Below are 10,049 nucleotides of genomic sequence, written 5' to 3' on the forward strand. Positions count from 1 at the left end.
AAAGCTCCTACATATTCTGGGAAACCTAAGAGGCCACAGGCATGCCCAGTGCTGGCAGCACACTCAGAAAAGACCTGACAAGATTATTCAAGCTTCAGGCTCTGCACATAAAAAGGTTAAGAAAGAGCTGTAAAGTGCTGAAGTGTTAAAGGTGTGCCTCAGCATACAGCAGCAGGTTTGAGTGGGGAAAGAATCAGTAAACTTGGTAAATCAATGAAGATTATTTAGTCTGAAAAACATAAAAAATAATGGAAGATTTAAAAATGAACAGACCTCAGAGATCAGTAGGATACCATTACATGTACCAATATATGCATAATGGGAGACCCAGAAGAAGAGAAAGAGACAAGACTAATGGCCCCTAACTCCTCCAACTTGATGAAACCTATCAAGCAGCTCAAGGAATTCCCAAGTAGAATAAACCCAAAGCAATCCACATGGACCCACATTGTAATCAAGTTATTGAAAGTCAAAGACCAAAAGAGCATCTTCAAAACAACAAGATTAATAGATGATTTCACATCAGAAACTAGAAGCCAGAAAACAGGACAACACATATGAAGGGATAAAAGGGGAGGGGAGGGAAACTAAGACATTCCCAGATAAGAAAAAAAGTGAGAGTTCATTACCAATATACCTGTCTTATAGGAAGAGCTAACTGACTGCTTCACATCGAAATAAAAAGAATACCAGCATTAACTTGAATTCACTGGAAGAAATAAACAATGGTAATTACACCGTAAATACAAAAGTCACTAATAGATTTCTTGCTTTATAACTCCTCTTTTTCTCTACAGCAAACTAAAGAAGCATTAGTCCACACGAGTTACAAACTAAGGTGTTATTTGTAATGTCCAGGTAACCACTAGGAAAAACCACCAAAAAATATATAGTGTAAGGTGTACTGCTGAGATGTATCATCATCTTATTCAGAGGCAGTCCAAAAGCAGCAGCTTCAAGTCAGTGAGCTCAAATCTATATATATTAGTCTCTTGTGGCTTAGAACAAAACCAAGAAAAACTTAAACAGGAACTCCTGAAAACAAAACAGAAGCACCTAATTTGCTTCAGTGATGTTTGAGGACACAATGTATGTAATGACTTGACAAATACAGTTAAAAAAAAAAAATCTGAGAAGTAAACCATAACAATCTGTTGCTGTCTTGTCTTTGTTCATGATTTAATGGAAACCACTTAAAAATGGGCAGAAATGAACAGAGAAAACCCAAAATCCCCTTGCCCCAATTTTTAATGTTCATATTTGCTTCAAAGAACATTTATGGCTTCAAAAAACATGTTTTTATTATTTAAAATCCTAAAATTATCACAAAATGTAATTCAAAATTTTTAATCTTTAGCCTTAATCTCATAAAAGGATTTCTAAAACAACACAGTAATACTAATTCAGAACAAGCAATATTAAATTACTAATACTAAAAATCTAGTAGTTGTAAGAATACATCTAATAAGATTTTCCTAAACAAAAATCACAAAATGGTAAAACAATTTATCAAAGTAATCATTTGAAAAATTCTGGATAATTGGTCTTTGCATATAGTTAGGAAATTTTGTTGGAAAAGGAAGCATTAAAGTAAAAAATAACTGTTTATGTACAAAGTAGGCCCTACTTAAACAGGTCTTAAGGAAGTTTTTTCCTTTCCATCTTCAATTTTACCCAGAGGTAGTCAATTTTAACAGCTTAGTATATGTCCTTTCATATTTTTTTGCTTATAGAGACACACATAAAGAATTTATGTATTTTAATAGAATCATGCTAAACTAAATATATCACATGAAAGATCCTTACTAGTCAATGTACACAAGTATACTTAATTTTTTAAATGGATACAGCAGCAATTATTCAACCATTTCTTCTCTGATGCACATTTACATTTTCAGTTTTTTCAATACAAATAATCCTGCTTTGATCACCCTTGTACACATATCCTTTTCTAGTTGTGTTTTCTGTAGGATACATTCTGATAAGTGAGAATAACTGGGTCAAAGGCCATGTACATTTAAAAGACAGATTATATGCCAAAAATATTATGGTAATGTACATTCCTATAATAAGCTGGGTGCTCCCGTTTCTCTGCATCCTCAACAGCTCTCTATATAATCAATATAGCATTTTACTTTTGCAAACAGGTGGGCATAGAAGACTCTCACTGTTTTCCTCTATAGCTGCCAGGATATGTTCATCTTGTTTAGGAAGTCTTTCCCTATCTTGAGGTTTTATTTCCTTTATTTTCTCTCAGTATTTTTATAGTTTCTCTTTTATACTGAAACCTTAAAAAAAAAAAAAAAACCACCAAAACCCAACTATTTCTACTATTTTTTTTAATATATTTTTGCATATTTATTTAGCTTACTGGGCCTTCCTTAGTCATGGCACATGGGATCTTTAGTTGTAGCATGTGGAACCTATTTCCCTGGGATTGAACCCAGGCCCCATGCACTGGGAGCATGGAGTCTTAGACACTGGACCACCAGGGAAGTCCTCTAAATCTTTAACTCATGTGAGCATTACTTTGAGTATGATGTAAAAGATCTATATTCATCATTACTGAAATGAAAGCTTGTTCCTCAGGTTTATCATGATCAAACTCCTACTATACTGTTTCCTTGCTCTATGATGGTATATTGTATACTGTTTTATCCCCAACTTTTATTTTTTAAGAATTTTAAACTTACAAAAAAGTCATAATAATAGTATCATGAACACTTGTACCTTTCATCTAGATTAATCAACTATTAGCTTTTTGCCACAGTTGTTTTCTGTATACAATTTTTTTTGGCTTAACCATCTGCTATGTTGCAGGCCTTTCATCATGACCTTTCATCTTCAAATATTTCAGCACAGTATCATACTGTTTTGAATAGAGCAGCCTTTCAGTAAGTTTGAATACCTAGTACCACAAATCCCTTAGCAACTTTCTTGGGGAAGAGGGGAATCTTGCACTTTCATCTTTGTATCAATTTTAGAATTTAGAGTCTGATGGGAATTTTACTAAAAATTTGCAGTTTAATCAGGATCATGTTTTTATGTTAACCCCTCTGGCCAGGAAGATGGCATATCCATTTACTTGAAACTATTTTAATTCCTTAAAGCATAAATGAATCAGAACTTTTTACCAATAGTGGTAACTATTTATAGTCTTCCCACTAAAAGTGTTAGATAACATATTCCTAAAGAAACACTCAAAAGTGCTGAAAAGTAAGTAAAGTGGGAATTCAAAGAACAAAGTGGAACTTTTAAACACTGAGGCTGCCTCTGCACTGAGGGCTTCTTTCTGCCCATTAGGCTTCTTTGAACTGACCTTGGATGCTTCGAGGGGCAAAAGGCATATAGGAAAGATGGAACAGGAGATCCTCCCGCTCTAAGCTGGGACCCCAAAGGGCTATATACTCAGGTTAAGGTTGAACCAAAAATGACTCCCACTCCCCACCAAGCAAATCAAAAGGAAACGGTGGAAGGGAACTCAGACACTGTGACTATGGCTGGACCTCTTATGGATAGGAGGAATAAATTCTCATCACCTGGGAGGTCCAGAACATCTCAAGTCATGAACTGAGTATAAAGTGGCCCTTGACTGGCAGTGTCCCTAGTGCCAGAGCCTGGCAAAAGCAAATATAAAATTCCTTGAGAGGAAGGCATCTTCATTCGAGGCCTTCAGTGAAGTCACTCAGTCGTATCCGACTCTTTGCAACCCCATGGACTGTAGCCTACCAGGCTCCTCTGTCCATGGGATTTTCCAGGCAATAGTACTGGAATGGATTGCCATTTCCTTCTCCAGGCGATCTTCCCAATCCAGGGCTTGAACCCGGGTCTTCCACATTGTAGACAGACGTTTTACCGTCTGAGCCACCAGGGAAGTCCAAGAACCTCAAAAAATTAATCTTTAAGGCCAATGAAGAGTTCAAAATGAAAGATAACCAAATTCAAAAGGCAAAAAAAAAAAAAAAGATACAAGCAGCAAGAAGCAATGCAATTAACAGAAAGCATAATCAAAACTCATGTAGTATGTTGCCACTCATGTGGCAAAATGATCATTACCTATCAAGCTTGAAAATATATTCAGAAAACAGCTAAATATAAAAAGTGCACATAGTAGATTTGGAAAACAGCCAAATGATGATATATAAAAATCACAACATAAACAAAAATATAATGGGTTTGGCAGCAGACTAGATCTATACAATAGAACTGAAGATAAAAGAAAGTATCCAGAAAACAGCAAAAAGATAAAAAATACAAGAGGATTCAAACAATATAGATGCAGAGTGACAAGTATTAAGTTCCAAAAGAAAATAACTGCAAACTCAGACTGTGAGAACGCTACATAAAATATAGTTTTCAAAAAAATGAACTAGGAATTTTTCCATCCTTATATTCAGGAATCATTTGAATAACAAGAATTATGGGATCCCCAAAGACAAATGAATCTAAATTATAAGGGCTTGGTATTATTAACAACCTTTAATTTTCTCGTTTTGATAGGTCTATTCAGGTTTTCTGCATGTATGGACGTGAGAGTTGGACATAAAGAAGGCTGAATGCTGAAGAATCGATGATTTCAATCTGTGGTGTTGCAGGAGACTCTTGCAAGTCCCTTGGTTCAAGCCATTCAATCCTAAACGGAATAAACCCTGAATATTCATTGGAAGGGCTGAAGCTGAAGTTTGAATACTTTGGCCATCTGATGCGAAGAGCTGACTCATTGGAAAAGACCCTCATGCTGGAAAAGGCTGAAGGCAAAAGGAAAAGGGGGTAACAGAGGATGAGATGGTGAGATAGCATCACTGACTCAATGGACATGGATTTCAGCAAACTCCAGAAGAGAATGAAGGACATGGAAGCCTGGAGTGCTGCAGTCCATGGGGTCGCAAAAAGCTAGACATGACTTAGCAACTGAATAACAAACCTCTCTGGCTAACTACAGTAATTTTTATTTCACTAAAATCTCATTTCTCCAGAACTTCAATTTTGTTACAACAGAAACTAACAGAAACTAATTTCTCCTATTTCATAGCTAATTTGACTATATCCCTCTTTTCCTTGATAAGGCTGACACGGGATTTATCATAAGGAAAAAAAACTCCAGCTTTACAATTTGCAGAACACAGTGAGTGTGATAAACTCTTCATATAGGTAAAAGAGGGGTGTGTGTGTGTTCACAATTTGCAAATGCATAGAATCTCTGGAAAGGTAGAAAAGAAACAGAAGCAAATCATATCTGATAAGGAAATTTTATTTAGAATAAAGACCTATTACAACTCAACAATAAAAGACCAACCAACCAATTTAAAAATGGGCAAAACATCTGGAAAGTTCTCCAAAGGCCAAAAAACACATGAAAAGATGCTCAACATCCTTAACCATCTGGAAAATGCAAATCAAAACCATGAGATAATACTTTATATTAGTGAAAATATGAAAAAATTGGAACCCTCATTCGCTGCCAATGGGAAATTTAAAATGGAAAACCGTCTGGTAGCTCCCCAAAAGATTAAACATGGAATTACCATATAACCCAGCAATTCCACTCCTGGGTATATTCCCAAGAGAAATGAAAATATGTATCTACATAAAAACTTACACAGGCAAAATGTTCATAGCAGCAGAGATACAACCCAAAGGTCCACCAGCTGATAGATGGATGAATACTGAAAACATCATGCTAAATCAAAGAAGTCAGTCACAAAGGAATACATATTGTATGACAGATCATGGGCATAAGATTTCTTTTTGAGGTAATGAAAATGTCCTCATTTGATGGAAGTACAACTCTGGTAACATACTAAAGACTACTATATACTTTAAATAGGTGAACTGCATGGTATGCGAACTATAGCTCAGTAAGAGCTGCTAAAAAAGAAAGAAATTTCACCAGATTTTGGTTAGGTTAAGAGCAGTTTTTTCCTGATATCTGGCACTTTAAATCTACAAACTCTTTTCCTCAGCTATTTTTGGCCATTTATTGGTTTCCAGCAGTGTCCGTACATTTATAGTCGCTACAAAATTTTAAAATATGAAAATCTTTTAAGTTTTAGAAAGTTTCCCCCTTTTTCATCTCTTAAGAACTGTCATTAACTACTTCATGATGTATGTAAATAAAATCATTACACTATATACCTTAAACGTATACAGTGCTATATTTCAATTATATCTCAATAAAACTGGAATAAAAAATAAAAACATTAACTCTTAAAAAAAATTCTCATTAAAATTCAAACAGAATTCTCTCTCTGCTTCTTTCATTAAACTGACTCCACAAGGAATTTCCTGGTGGTCCAATGGTTACAACTCTGGGCTTCCACTGCCAGGAATCAGGGATCAATCCCTGGTGGCGGAACTAAGATCCCACAAGCCGAGTGGTGCCGCCAGAACCCCCACAAAAAATCAAAAAGAAACTGACTCCACAGACTTACCACCTTTTTTTATTCCACTGGACTCTACTTTGAACTACTGTAGGCTCTTTAAAGTTATTTGTTGTTTAAACACACATATATTGTATACATATGTATTTTAGTTAGTGAGAGAAGATATAGAAATTTCTGCAACAGCTTCTATATTTAATTCAGAGGTCTGAGCAGGACTGAATTTTTTGTTTAATGTTTGGCAGTATAAAATAATGATTAAAAGCATGGGCTCTGGAACCAGGCTGCCTTTCTAGATATGTGACAGTGGGCAGGTTATTTCATCTGTTTCAGGTTCCCTATTTGTAAAATGGATAATAATAAGAGTACCTAGGCAAACAACCTAGCAGATAACAGTATTACTAAACATGTAGAACAATTAAGATTGCTAGGGCAAGCTATAAGATAAAAACAACAGGCCCAACCACTTGTAGGAGTGAAACAATGTCACAGAAAAATCCCAAAGACTATAACCCTGATCTCAATTATAGTGTAACTACATTATGAGGTAAGAACAAGGATGGTACAACACCGCTGAAAAAAGCTCGAAGTGCATCAGAAATACCATCCTTATTTATAAAAACTGATACATAAAAGAAGCAGAGTCAGTTCAAATAAATTCACACTATCCAACCTGGTAGCCACCAGATACTTGTTGCTATTTAAATTTAAATTAATTTTAAGGCAAAAGAAGAGGGTGGCAGAGGATGAGATGGTTGGATGGCATCACAGATTCAATGGACATGAACCTGGGCAAACTCCAGGAGATGGTAAAGGACAGGGAGGTCAGGGGTGCTGCAGTCAGTCCATGCGATCAAAGAGTCAGACACAACTTAGTGACTGAACAATTTTAATTCCATACAATCAAAATTTTAGTTCTTCAGTTGCACTTGCTACATTGCAAGTGCTCAACAGACATGTGCTTAGTAAGCTATCTTATTGGACAGCACCACTATGAACAATGAGGAAATTAAGAAAAGAGACTGAGTTACTGATAGTGAATCTCAGGCTGTATCATACGTGAAATCTTAATGTATCTGTGCAACAGGGTGATCCAGATCACCAAGACAACTTGGATAACTTTCACTTTGGATTGGGTTCAAATCCCAGATATGCCATTAACCACCAGAGGACTCTGAATATGTTACTAAATCACAGGCAGCATGCTACAGAGGTTAAGAGCACATAATCTCTGCTTGGATTTGAATTCCAGCTCTTATTAGTTGTGTAACATTGGGCAAGTTACTCCACATCTCTCTTTCATTTATAATCTTCACTTTACAGTAGTACTTGCTGCCTAAAGACACTGAAGAGTAAATACTTGCAAAAGTACTTTGAACGATGCCTTGCATTACTAAAGGCTATAGAAGTGTGTGCCTAATAAAAGAATCTCTCAAGTTTCTACTGCTTTCAAAACGGGCAGGACAAGCTTCTCTTCCTGCTTATTTCACAAGTTAAAATAAATATGAAAATCACCTTCCATCCCATAAAGAAACAGACAAGCAGGCTACACTTTTGGGAGAGTTACCTTTTTTTTTTTGTCAAAGACACCTACTTGTTAGAAAAAATTAAGTTCTGAACAAGTTCACAATTAACAAGTGGTATAAACAGCGTAATTTGCTCAAAATATCCTCTCACAGACCGGAACAGAAACACAAAACAGCAAACACTAGGAATCTCATTAAAACCCTTAGAGAATTTATTTGCATACAAAACCTGCAGCCCATGAAATTTCAAAGGCTATTTAAAGAAAACTCAAACCAACACCTGACCAACTGCTAAAACGCAAACTGTGAAAAATCATACCACCAGGTTAATTAGACAAGATTAGCCAGCACATGCAAAATGGGAATTTGTCTTCTGCTGAAACGTCAAAAGCTGTCAGCTGTTAGACCTTCTCCCACGGCACACTGGATGCCAAATTCTTTCTAGAGTTTGTGGTTTCTGTGAGATGATGGCGTTGCAAATTCAGGGAAAACAAGACAACAAAAGCAGCAGAAAAGGTCCCTTTTTGCAGTTACAGAAAATATCAATGCTGGCTGCTTCAACAAATGTTTTGAAACAAGTAACTTGAACACAAGCTATATATTTTTGATGGTGCGAGAGAATAAGCATAGTACAGAGAAACTAAAAAGTAAAAGAACCAAAATTGAAAAACATGAATTGGCTGAGCCCTTAAAAGTTCAACTAGTTCAAAACAGTCCTGGAGTAGGAGTTGCCAGTACTCCAAAGGACCTCTTAACCCGAGCACGGAATACAATGTAACTAAAATTAAGGGGTAGGGGATGTCAAAGAAACTGGAGAAAACAGATCAGAAAGGTACAGGCTCGCGGACGGTTACAAAACGCTCTACTAGTACGCAAGGCAACCCGCCAGTCCCTCCGCCCCTCTCTCTTCCCCCACCCAAGCCTCAGGAGGAGCGCGCAAGCGCAGCAAGTAGCGGCAGCGCGTGGCGACGCGCAGGCGTAAAGTGGGGAGAAACAATGAGCTTTGTTGCCGAGGCGGCAGCGGGGAGCAGGGGAAAAGGGTACCGGAGGGGGGGGGGGGTGAAGGGACTGGGGTGGGGGTGGGGGCTCGCGAGAAAGTGCTATCCCGGCAACCATCGCGCGCCACCGAGGACCCGGATAGAGAGCTGCGGGATCCAAATCATAAATAATAATGACAATGAGAAAAAAAAGAGACGGCCATTTCTCAAAGAAAGAGACTAAGTCGGTCCAAGATCATCTCTCAGACTCAACTGGAAGAGGCAAGGAACAACGGGGGCCATACGGGCTTGGGGGCCAACGACCCAGGGGACCCTCTAGGCCCCTCAGCCGTCGCCGAGGTGCTGTCCCTCGACCGCCGGGGCCGCCGCACCCTTCTCGCCGCTCCGCCCGAGGGAACCCCTCACCCAGTGCACGGCAGCGGGGACGGCAGCCAACGAATCCGGTCGGCCTCCGCGGATCTCCACAAGCAGCGCCGCTCCCCCGCTCGACGCGCGCTTCGCCCGCAACCTCCCTTCTCCAGTCCAAACAAACACCCCAGCCCGGAAGTGACTTCACTTCCGCCGCTGCCGCCGGCCCCGCCTCTCGTTCTGTCTGCGCTGCCCTCCGAGGCCACCAGAGAGCGCACGAGAGAGAAAGGGAGACCCCCCCCGCCCCCCCCCCCGACAAAGTTCTTGTCGCCCAAGCTGCACACGTGTGCATGCGCAAAGGCCTTTCCTCCGTACCCTTGTGACCGCGGGGAACGCTGGGAGTGCTGTCACGTTTTCTTAGGAAAACTGGAGTGGAGCTGGGCCAGTGTCCCCACACGCGCCCATTCTTCAAGAATGACGGGATGCAGTGAGTGGGGGAGGTAGGAAGGAGACACAGACAAGATACACAGACGTGGACTATTACACACCGCAACAGCTACCTCAAACACACTGACATCAAATAAGAACATCTAGATAACGAGAGTGCAGTCACACAGCCAGACACACACATCAGACGTGATATACAGCATCACACTATGAGTGACACGTACCAAATCATATCCGGAAAACATAACACAGAAATAATAAACTAAGACAAATTCACTGAGGCTTATTACACAAGCACCTGCACTCATACACGGCCAGGTACACCCTTTTCGAACCCAGATCTTACCACC

The 10,049-nt window shown here is 39.0% G+C and overlaps 2 protein-coding genes across 2 annotated transcripts in view; one reads left to right on the forward strand and one right to left on the reverse strand.

Moving 5' to 3' along the window:
* The window catches only part of SLC23A1 (solute carrier family 23 member 1), a 27,471-nt gene extending 22,705 nt beyond the window's left edge, over positions 1 to 4,766 (forward strand). Inside the window, exon 16 of the mRNA XM_006070813.4 lies at positions 4,501 to 4,766. The gene's annotated coding sequence lies outside the window, so the exon portion shown is untranslated. The remainder of the gene's footprint in view (positions 1 to 4,500) is intronic.
* Positions 1 to 9,467, reverse strand: part of PAIP2 (poly(A) binding protein interacting protein 2) — a 17,680-nt gene extending 8,213 nt beyond the window's left edge. Inside the window, exon 1 of the mRNA XM_006070811.4 lies at positions 9,310 to 9,467. The gene's annotated coding sequence lies outside the window, so the exon portion shown is untranslated. The remainder of the gene's footprint in view (positions 1 to 9,309) is intronic.
* Positions 9,468 to 10,049: the final 582 nt, after the last annotated feature.

This window comes from Bubalus bubalis, chromosome 9 (assembly GCF_019923935.1).
Source record: "Bubalus bubalis isolate 160015118507 breed Murrah chromosome 9, NDDB_SH_1, whole genome shotgun sequence".
Taxonomy (NCBI): Eukaryota; Metazoa; Chordata; class Mammalia; order Artiodactyla; family Bovidae; genus Bubalus; species Bubalus bubalis.